The 12,500-nt window shown below is 37.0% G+C and overlaps 1 long non-coding RNA gene across 1 annotated transcript in view; it reads left to right on the forward strand.

The window, feature by feature from the left end:
- The window catches only part of LOC149129273 (uncharacterized), a 37,011-nt gene that overhangs the window by 23,448 nt on the left and 1,063 nt on the right, over positions 1-12,500 (forward strand). The gene's annotated exons all lie outside the window — the stretch shown is intronic.

The raw sequence follows: 12,500 nt of genomic DNA on the forward strand, positions 1-12,500 counted from the left end.
CTCATTGGATTGACTGGATTTCAACTGCACTGCACTCTACCTTCCACTCCTACATATTGGTTTACTATTTAGTATCTAGCCTGGTCCACTAAGGGAGCTTCTTTGTGAGTACCACTGGATTGTATAAATGGTGGGGTGGTGGTCGTGGTGGTGGTCGTGGTGGTGGTCGTGGTGGTTGTAGTGGTGGTAGCGGTGGTATGGTGGTGGTGATGGTGATGGTGGTGATGGTGATGGTGTTGGTGGTGGTTGTGGTGGAGGAAGAGGAGGAGGCAGAGGAGTAGGAGGAAGAGGAGGAGGCAGAGGAGGAGGAGGAAGAGGAGGAGGAGGTTAAGCAAGTTTCTCAAAAATACACTGCCAGTGTAGTCAATAAGGGAATCTTGGTCTGCAATCTTCTGTGGAGATGTATGTTTACAAAGAGCTGGGTTCATTAGTCACCACCAGAGCCACAAGTATAAAGTACTAAATTTGCCTGACTGGATAATGTTCCGAATGGTTAGTGATGGTCTTCCTCATTCATGAGTGGACAGCTACATATGTATATGCATATGTATGTACCTATATCTATCTATCTATCTATCTATCTATCTATCTATCTATCTATACATATATATATATATATATACATATATATATATATATATACATATATATATATATATATACATATATATATATATATATATACATATATATATATATATATATACATATATATATATATATATATACATATATATATATATACATATAAAAATATATATGCTTGTATGTATACATATAGATGTCGGTATGTGCATATATGTATGGATATATGCATATAATTATATATTATTTATGTTATTATATGATCAAACGCCACACATTGCCTCCAAGTAAGTTTTATCTATCTATCTATATATATATATATATATATATATAGAGAGAGAGAGAGAGAGAGAGAGAGACAGAGACAGAGAATGTATCTACATATATTTCTTTACGAAGTTAATTGTTATGACCAGTCATAGAGTTACCACTGGTTTCACACCTTACAAAGTGCTTAGCTGTATAGGTGACTTGTCAGGAGTCACTTATATGTCTAAACACTTTATAGGTGTGAAACCAACAGTCACTCTATAACCAGCCAAACAATTAACTTCATAAAGAAATATATTACTGCTCCTATGTTTTAGAGTATATTTCTTTTACTGATATATGAATCACTGACAATATATATATATATATATCATCATCATCATCATCGTTTAACGTCCGCTTTCCATGCTAGCATGGGTTGGACGATTTGACTGAGGACTGGTGAAACCAGATGGCAACACCAGGCTCCAGTCTGATTTGGCAGAGTTTCTACAGCTGGATGCCCTTCCTAACGCCAACCACTCAGAGAGTGTAGTGGGTGCTTTTACGTGTCACCCGCACGAAAACGGCCACGCTCGAAATGGTGTCTTTTATGTGCCACCCGCACAAGCCAGTCCAGGGGCACTGGCAACGATCTCGCTCGAAAATCCTACAGGAGCCAGTCAGGCGGTACTGGCAACGGCCACGCTCAAAATGGTGCATCTCATGTGCCACCCGCACAAGAACCAGTCCAGGGGCACTGGCAACGATCTTACTTGGCTTGCCGGGTCTTCTCACGCACAGCACATTTCCAAAGGTCTCGGTCAGTAGTCATCGCCTCGGTGAGGCCCAATGTACGAAGGTCTTGCCTCACCACCTCAGCCCAGGTCTTCCTGGGCCTACCTCTTCCACGGGTTCCCTCAACTGTTAGGGTGTGGCACTTTTTCACGCAGCTATCCTCCTCCATTCTCACCACATGTCCATACCAGCGCAATCGTCTCTCTTGCACGCCACAACTGATGCTTCTAATGTTCAGCTTTTCTCTCAAGATACTTACACTCTGACGGGTATTCACATTGACATTACACATCCAACGGAGCATACTGACTTCATTCCTTGCGAGCTTACGTATGTCCTCAGCAGTTACAGCCCATGTTTCACTGCCATGTAGCATGGTTGTTCGTACGCATGCGTCATACAGTCTGCCTTTTACTCTGAGTGAGAGTCCCTTTGTCGCCAGCAGGGGTAAGAGCTCTCTAAACTTTGCCCAGGCTATTCTTATTCTAGCAGCTACACTTTCAGCGCACCCACCCCCACTACTAACTTGGTCGCCCAGATAGCGGAAGCTATCGACTACCTCTAGTTTTTCACCCTGGAATGAGATAGAAGTTGTTTCCTGTTTGTTTGCAGTCTTTATTGCACCTGAACATCTGCCACAAACAAAAACTAACTTGCTAGTTAACCTGCCTTTGATGTTGCTGCACCTCTTATGTGTCCATAGCTTGCACCGGGTACATCTTATAGAGTTACTACCTACTCCTTTTCTACATACTGAGCAGGGCCATCTACCTGAAGGGGTTTGTGTTTTATCTACCTTCCTACTTATTAGGATTTTGGTTTTAGCTAGGTTGACTCTAAGGCCCTTCAATTCTAGACCTTGCTTCCACACCTGAAACTTCTCCTCTAGTTCTGATAGTGACTCCGCAATTAGGGCAAGGTCATCAGCATAGAGGAGCTCCCAGGGGCAACCTGTCTTGAACATATATATATATATATATATATATATATATATATATATATATATATATAATTGAATTAATAACTATATATATATATATCTATATAATTATATTAAGGGAGGAAAGCCAAAAAAAACCGAACTATCTCCAACATCCTTGAAAATACAGAAGCATTCAGATACTACTGGCATTTTCAAGCATGTTGGAGATAGACCACTCCGGATACTCTTCCAGAGTTTCCTTACAAATGGTAAACTTCCCAAAAAGCTGAAGGAAGGCACCATATGTCCTATCCATAAAGGTGGAAGCAGAGCAGAGGCTGGGAACTACAGGCCCATCTCTCTGACTTCACATATTAGCAAAGTCATGGAACGAATTGTCAGAAAGAGATTGATTGCGTTCCTAGAAGAAAATGACTTGCTGAATGAGACCCAGCATGGTTTCCGTCCAGGTAGAAGCTGCCTCACGCAGCTCCTGCAGCATTATGACTGGGTCCTGAAGCAGCTACTTGACCATTCAAATGTTGATGTGATATATCTCGACTTTGCAAAAGCCTTTGACAAAGTTGATCATGGCTTGATATGTCACAAGCTGCGAAACCTTGGCATAACTGGTAAACTAGGAGAATGGCTGCATGACTTCCTGAATGGTAGAAGTCAGACAGTTGCAGCCAATGGAGAACTATCTAGGGAAACGAAAATATTGAGCGGTGTTCCGCAAGGAACTGTCCTGGGGCCACTACCGTTCATAGTGGCCCTTCTGGACATGCCCACGGTCACTCAGAGAGCCACTGTCACTAGCTACACTGATGACACAAAACTATCTCAGGCAATAAAGAATCCTGATGATATTGTAAGCCTACAGAATGACCTAAATGCAATATACGAGTGGGCAGAGCAAAATAATATGCAGTTCAATGCGGAAAAATTTCAAGTACTGCGCTACAAGGCCACAAGTGCCTCCCAACTGGCATACACAGGACCTGGAGGTACTGCAATCCCAGAACCACAAGCAGTGAGAGACCTGGGCATCAACATGTGTGGTGATGCATCATTTCACACGCACATTTTCAAGTTGACAGCTGGCGGGGTGGATACTGAGGACATTCCGTACAAGGGATCAAAAAGTCATGTTGACTCTATGTATATATATGTCCTGAGCCGCCTAGACTATTGCTCTCAGCTGTGGTCACCACACAGTGTCAAGCGGACAGCAGAACTCGAGGCAATTCAGCGGCACTATACAAAAAAGATCTCCACACTCCAGAAGATGAACTACAGGGAGCGACTGAAGGCACTAGGTCTCTACTCCCTGGAACGCAGGCAGGAGAGATATGTAATAATATACATATGGAAAATACTGGAAGGACTGGTGCCAAACTTTGGCATCAAGTACTACAGGAATGCCCGCACGGGTCGCCACTGCATGGTGCCAAAGGTGCCATCCACTGCATCTCACATAAGAACAAGATACTGCAGCAGCCTCGGTTTCAGAGGACCTCAACTCTTCAATGCCCTGCCAAAACATTTGAGAGACCTGCAAGACACGGATGTGGAGGTCTTCAAGACAAAACTCGACGCTTTCCTCTCCATGATACCAGACGAACCAATGGCTCGAAATGAGACACAGTTTAGGGCAGCGATGTCAAATTCTCTTATACACCAGATGTGCCATCAAAACTCTTGATTGGACTATATCAGGTGCAGGAGAAGAGCCATGCAAGGAACGTGAAGAGAGCAAAGCATAAAGACGGAAAATCACGGTGGTACTCCAGCATGACCACAGCCACTTGGCTGAAACCCATAAATAAATAAATAAATAAATAGGCCTTTTTTTTTCGCCCTTGTTCCATTAATATAATTATGTACACATATCTATAATTATTAATTTAATGTATAAATTACCTAAAAAATTTTATTGCATGCTAACTACTTGATAAAAATCATTAACATAATTTTATTCTTATATTCTAGTATGAATTAATACATATGTATATATGTATGTATATATATATATATATATATATATATACGGAGTGCAATGGGTAAATTGTTGGCATTTTATACATTTAATTTCGTGTATGGGCATTGTCTGTTTTTGATTTTGTCGACTACACAGTATGATAGGGTCAGTTGGGCACCAACTGTGAGAAAAACAGCACCATAACACAAATCACTCTGCAAGAAATTTTGAAACAACAAATGGTACTGCTTGGCTTTTGCGTTGGAAGCTCCAATATGAATATTTGAGAGTGTTTGGGTGTCAATCTGGGTGTCAATCCTATAAAAACCAGCAGCCAGCATCATGATGTTTGGAGTGATCACTGGTGATGGTCACGTTATGCCTCCATTCTACTTCCTGCACAGCCTCTGACTCAACATGGAGGCCTACATCGAGGAGGTAGTACTGCCCTGGATCAAGAGGGTGGCTGCTGGAAGACCCTATGTCTAGCAACAGGACTCTGCACCCTGCCACGCAAGCAGGAGAACCCAGCCATGGCTGTCAGACAATTTCTGTGACCACATCACCCTAGCATCTGACCACCTAACTCCCCACACTGCAACCACCTTGATTATTATGTGTGGAGTACAGTTGAGTGAGAGCCCAACAAAACTCCTTGTAGCACCAATGATGAACAGAAGGTAAGGATTATGGCAGCATTCACCAACTTAAACAAGGAGATCATCCAGAAGAGCCGCAGGAGATTCTGAAGTCATCCGAAGGCCGTGGTTGAAGCCAATGGCTATTTTATTGAATATAAATTTACTATTTTAGTATTTCAAGATATTTTTATGTAATTTTGGTAAATATATCTGTTAAAACGTGATGTCAGTGTTATTTTCATTTTTGCGTAATTTAGACGACAATTTAACCACCCTGTTTATACACACACACACATACAGATAGATAGATAGATAGATAGATAGATAGGTAGATAGGTAGATAGATAGATAGATAGGTAGATAGGTAGATAGGTAGATAGGTAGATAGGTAGATAGGTAGATAGGTAGATAGGTAGATAGGTAGATAGATAGGTAGATAGATAACAAAGGCAGTGAGCAGGCAGAAATGTCAGCACACCAGGCAAAATGCTTAGTGGTATTTTATCTGCCGTTACGTTCTGAGTTCAAATTCTGCCGAGGTTGACTGCTTTTCATCCTTTCGGGGTCAATAAATTAAGTACCAGTTACACACTGGGGTCAATGTATTCGACTTAATCTCTTTGTTTGTTCTTGTTTGTCCCCTCTATGTTTAGCCCCTTGCGGGCAATAAAGAAATAAGATAGATAGATAACATGTATATCTTTTATTTTATTTTTTTTTCTTGTTTCAGTTATTCTGCTGTGGCCATTCTGGGGCACTGCTTTAAGGGGTTTAGTTGTACAGATTTAAGGGGTTTAGTTGTATAGTTATACTTATTTTATAGTTCCCTTTCTGCTGAACTGCTAAGTTCAGCAGTGTTGGTGTGGGACAAACATAAACACATACGTTGGTGTGGGACAAACATAAACACATACGTACATACATACATACATACATGAAAGTACAATGAAAAGAACATTTATGGTGAATTAATGCCCTGACAATGAATTCTCTTTTGTACCTATCATCATAGGTACATTAGGTTATGTACCAACAAATTTGCACAAAAACCTAGAAATATTCAGTTTCATGGAAAAAGAACAAAAGAAATTGACACAGATTCTCCAAATCCAATCTTTTAGTGGCACAAGTTAAGATTTGTAAGATATTCCAAAAATTCTCCATGTGAGATTCTTTAGGTGAATAGATACACACACTTGGGTGGATGCATCGACCATTCAACCAACACACCAACTCAACCACATATTTACAAATACCAAGAACTCTCTCTTGTCACCTCGTTAGTGACTGACTTGAACTTAAAGAAAACTGAAAGAAAAATCAAAACCCTACATCCCTATACAACAAGCTTCTTTCAGTTTCCATTTACCAAATCCCTTCACAAGGCTTTGGTCAGCCTGGAGATACTTGCTCAAGGTGCTACACAGTGGGACTGAACCCAGAACCACGTGGCTGGAAAGCAAGCTTCTTACCACACAGCTATATGTGTGTGTTTGTAAGTTTTGTTGTTGCGCAGACAAGTGGAGCTAAAGAATAGATAAAATCAGCAATTTCTTACATTTTATGTATTAATTATTAGATATCAATGTCAGTTTTGTCACCAGCTTTCTTGTTTAATATCATTGCACTACATCATCATTATTTCATTATTACCGCTAATATGTGTGTGTGTGTGTGTGAGTATAAATATATATGCAGACACACACATCTATGTATATATATGTCCAACCCATGCTGGCATGGAAAGCGGACGTTAAACGATGATGATGATATATATATAGAGCTATCTCTCTCTCTCTCTCTCTCTCTCTCTCTATATATATATATATATATATATATATATATATATATATATATATATATATATATATATATATATATACGCGTACACAGACACATATATATAAGTGTATACATACATATATATATATATAAGATATATATACATACACACATATATATATATATATATATACATATATATATACACATAAATACATATATATATATATATATATATATATATATATATATGCGAGTAAAAATAAATACAAAAAAAGGTGGATTTTTTTGTATGATTGTGTATAGAGGAATATATTATTTTGCTTAAAAGAGTTCCAACACTGTCTGTTTTTTATGTTTTATTTATATTCCTGCAGAACTAATGTGGGGTATAGAATATGGAATATACAATATATAATATAATATACAATATATAATATAAAATAAAATAAAAATGGATGGCACCATGAAATAAAGTATTGAATGTAGATGAAATATTGAGTGTTCAATATAAAGGATCAAATATATTGAACACTCAATATTTCATCTACATTCAATACTTTATTTCATGGTGCCATCCATTTTTATTTTATTTTATATTATATATTGTATATTATATTGTATATTCCATATTCTATACCCCACATTAGTTCTGCAGGAATATAAATAAAACATAAAAAACAGACAGTGTTGGAACTCTTTTAAGCAAAATAATATATATATATATATATATATATATATATATATATATATATATATATATATATATATATATATACAGATATGTATATATATATATATATATATATATATATACAGATATGTATATATATATATATATATATATATATATATATACAGATATGTATATATATATATATATATATATATATATATACAGATATGTATATATATATATATATATATATATATATACAGATATGTATATATATATATATATATATATATATATACAGATATGTATATATATATATATATATATATATATATACAGATATGTATATATATATATATATATATATATATATACAGATATGTATATATATATATATATATATATATATATATATATATATATATATATATATACAGATATGTATATATATATATATATATATATATATATATATATACAGATATGTATATATATATATATATATATATATATATACAGATATGTATATATATATATATATATATATATATATACAGATATGTATATATATATATATATATATATATATATATTTACCTATGTACACACATACATATGCTTATATATGTGCGTGTGTATTTATTTTGGTTCAAAGTACCTATGTATTTATATGTAATTAAGATAAGCAATTTCCTATTTATGTTATTATTTATTTTTGTAGAAATTATATCGTAATGACTACTCTAATCATTAAGTATTATCAAGTAACTTTGTTTAGCAAACATTTGCTTTACAAACATATCCAGAAAGTAATGTTTGTCTCAATGTACACCCATCCCTTCTCTGTCATAGCAGCCATCTTTTACTTCAAGTAGTGCAGTTTGATAACTATTAGTCCACTGTATGCTTCTCTCCTTCTCCCTTTTTCAGATCAATCCTTCAGCATTTAATCTTTTAACATTCAGATTACTTCGTCAAATGTAATACTTATTTATTCATCATCAATTTCAATTAATCATGCATTACCTCAGACCTTCAAGGTTTCAATGGTGTAATTGCATAATTTTAGAATGACATTGTAGGGTAGGTGCAAGACACCAGATCTGACTGGTTTGACATACAATAGGTAGAATATTTGGGTGGGATATGGCCAGTGTAACCCTTTAGCATTCAGATTACTCTGTCAAATGTATTGCTTATTTATTCACATTATTTTGAATTAATTTTGCATTATCTCTGAGCTTCTGGATTTCAATGATGCGATTGTTTGTTTTTGAATGTTCAGGTGTGAGAGGCCAGATCTGACTAGTTTGAACATAAAACAGGTAGAATATTTGGGCTGGATATGATCAGTATAACCCTTTAGTATTCAAATTACTCTGTCAAATGTAATGCTTATTTATTATTTATTCACATTGTTTTTATTTAATCAGGCCTTATCTCTTACCTTTCAGATTTTGATGTCGTTATTGTATATTTTTAGAATGACATTGTAAGGTTGGTGTAAGAAGTTGGATCTGGCCAGGATATGGCCTATTTGAATATTAAAGGGTTAAACTAGCCATATCTATCCCTGATATTCTACTTGTCTTATGTTCAAACTGGTCAGATCCAGCCTCTCACACCTACCCTTACAATGTTATTCTGAAAAGTTAATGCAGGATTAATTCAAAACAATAGAAAAGCATTATATTTGACTGAATATTCTGAATGCTGAAGGGTTAAAGCTATCAGCATGGCAGAGTGACTAAGTATCAGCATGGCAGATTGACATGGCAGAGTTTGTTTCTCAAGGAAGATATTCACTTATTGTTGAACCGATAACAAGTTTGTATTTATACACATCACTGCTTTGCACGGATTCACTGTTTGCATTAAATAGATGTACTCCTTTCCCTCCTTGATTTCATTGCTTCCCACTTCCATTCAACTCTGTGTTACATCTTTGGACTACTTGTATTTCATTTCCATTTGGTTCATCTTAAGGCCGACTACTGACTTATGTGAAAGCACATGGCTTAGTGATTAGGGTATTTAGCTCACGATTGCAAGGTTGTGAGTTCAATTCCCAGAAATGTATTGTGTCCTTGAGCAAGACACTTTACTTCACATTGCTCCAGTCCATTCAACTGACAAAAATGAGTAGGGCCTGTATTTCAAAGGGCCAGCTTTTGTCATACTCTGTGTCATGCTGAATCTTCCTGAAAACTATGTTATGGGTGTGCATGTCTGTGGAGTGCTCAGCCACATGCGTGTTAATTTCACAAGCAGGCTGTTCCATTGATCGGATCCATTTGTAACTAAGCTATGGATGTCCAGCTCTGTCAGCATGGTCTGCAGCTAATCTGTGCTTTTGGCAATGAGTACAATGTCATCTGTGAATCAGAGGGATGTTAGTAGCTCACTGTTTGATGTTCACACTACATGTCCAGCCAATGTCTTTGATGCTCATTTCCAGACATGCACTGAAGAGCTTTTAGCACTATACGTCTATATGAGGATCTTTCTTGAAATTAATACCACAGTGTTGTGGCTTTTCACAGTATATCCATGTTATGTAAGATTTACTGACTGCTACATAATATTAATACAGTGAAATCTTGATTTATGAATGCCTCTCATCATGAACAAATTGGTTTACAAACCATTTTTCAAGTTTAAAATATCTCAGTTGACAAACTGTGTTTCCAGTAATTAACATGCCAGCCAACATGAACAGTTGACAACAAGCTGGGAGTATCAATGGTAGAGCATCAGTTACTCTCTAACTTTTGTTCAGTGCACATCCCTGCTTGAATTTGCTATGCCTACTCTTGAATTTCTTATGGGGAAAAATAATTTTGTTTAAAACCTCTTCAAGGCTGCTTCCCAACCATATGGTTCTGGGTTCATTCCCACTGCGTAGTACCTTGGGCAAGTGTCCTCTACTACAGTCTTGGGCTGACCAAAGCCTTATGAATGGATTTGGTTGATGGAAACTGAAAGAAGTCCATCATGTATATCTATGTGTGTGTGTGTATGTGTGATTGTTCCCCACCACCACTTGACAACCGGTGTTAGTGTGCATATGTCTCCATAATTTATCAATTTATCAAGAAACCAATAGAATAAGTACTATGGTTTAGAAAAAAAAAATGTCCTGAGGTCGATTTGTTTGACTAAAACCCTTCAAGGCAGTCCCCCAGCATGGCCACAGTCAAATGACTAAAATAAGTAAAAGATTAATGTTTACTTTCAATTTATGACAGCTATTACATAAAAATCCTGTCTTCTGATTGGGCAAAAATGATCAAACTTTAGACCTCTAACATTTTTCTGAAACAAATAAATCACAAATTCGGATTCAGCATAAAAAAGTACACCAGTGTACCAAATTTGAAAGTTTTCAATTAATTTTTAAATTTCAAAATTTGTGACAGCAACAGAAAAGATCTCTCTGTTTGTCTATTTGTTCCATTTTCTCATGATAAACTTTCTCACTCTCTACAAAAGTATATTGCAAGCCAGCAACAACAGCTGGGAGTATCAGTGGAAGAGCATCAGTTGCTGTCTAGCTTTTAGTCAGTGCACATTCCTGCTCAAATTTGCTGCACCTTCTCTTGAATTTCCCCAAGCAGAGGATGAGCAATGGTGAGGCAAGAAGGAGCAATCGAAAGAACACCGCCTGGGTGAATGTGACCTGGAAGTGCAAAGGAGCTGCACTTCTCTCATTAATTCAGCTATCACCTTTAGGGTAGCAGCTGAGGTAAGGTCTTTATCAGTGCAAACTGATGTTACTGGTGGGTGTACAGAGGTATCCAGTGGTTCTGGGGTCGGCTTGGTGGTGTTGCCAATATACTCTATGATTTTGTTGGTGGTGGAGGTTATTTGCTTGACAGGAGTTGTCTCCACCAAAGAGGCTAGGATGGCTTGAATATTAGAGGGCAACCGGGAGAAAAATAGTTGTTTCAATAAAGCACTATCAACAGGTGCATTTTGGACCTATTCCTTCATACAGCACAGAAGTTGCGAGGGTTTACAGTTGCCCAAGTGCTCGTCATTGATGAGGGTTTGAAATTTTCGTTCTTCTGACAAGGATGTGCGTCGAAGAATCTCCTGCTTAATGCTCCTATACGTGGCATCATATAGGGGTTCAGTTATCAGGCCCCTCATGGTGGCTGTCAAGGATGGTGGTATTGCACCAAGTAATATATGGGGCTGTTGGGCTTCAGAGGCAATATTGTTCGCAGCAAAGGTCGATTCAATTTGTGCAAACCACACTTTCACATCCCCAGTGAAACAATGTAAGGAACTGTTATTCATGGTGGGATGTGTAACAGAAAGATGTCAATTACTGGGGAAAAGTTTGTAAAATGGCATGCGACCATGCTGTTAGATGTATCAGATTGTTCAGGCAGCTGTGTTGTGTCCATGTGGGGTATTCGAAATTAGTGAGTATGTGTAGGTTGAGAAATGACGTCACTACACCAGATGCCCACAGGCATCTGGCGTAGTGGTTAAGAGCGTGGGCTACTAACCCCAAGATTCTGAATTCGATTCCAAGCAGTGACCTGAACAATAATAATAATAATAATAATAATAATAATAATAATAATAATAACAACATCGAAGAATACCTTAGGAATGAGAACCCAGATTCAAAATTTCCCCAAGACACCTGAAGGAGGCTGGAGGGTATATCAGCCGAAACATTGTGTTAACAACAAACAAGATGAGGACAAATATCCGCTAAATGTAAATAAAGTAAATAATGTAAATAATGTACATAATTCCTCATCTCTTAAATATAGAAATGGCGTCAAAGTTTGTTTATTATTATCATCACTGTTATTGTTGTTCATAAGGTGGTGAGCTGGCAGAATCGTT

Source organism: Octopus bimaculoides, unplaced genomic scaffold, assembly GCF_046866305.1.
Source record: "Octopus bimaculoides isolate indiv1 unplaced genomic scaffold, ASM4686630v1 contig83, whole genome shotgun sequence".
NCBI classification, from domain to species: domain Eukaryota; kingdom Metazoa; phylum Mollusca; class Cephalopoda; order Octopoda; family Octopodidae; genus Octopus; species Octopus bimaculoides.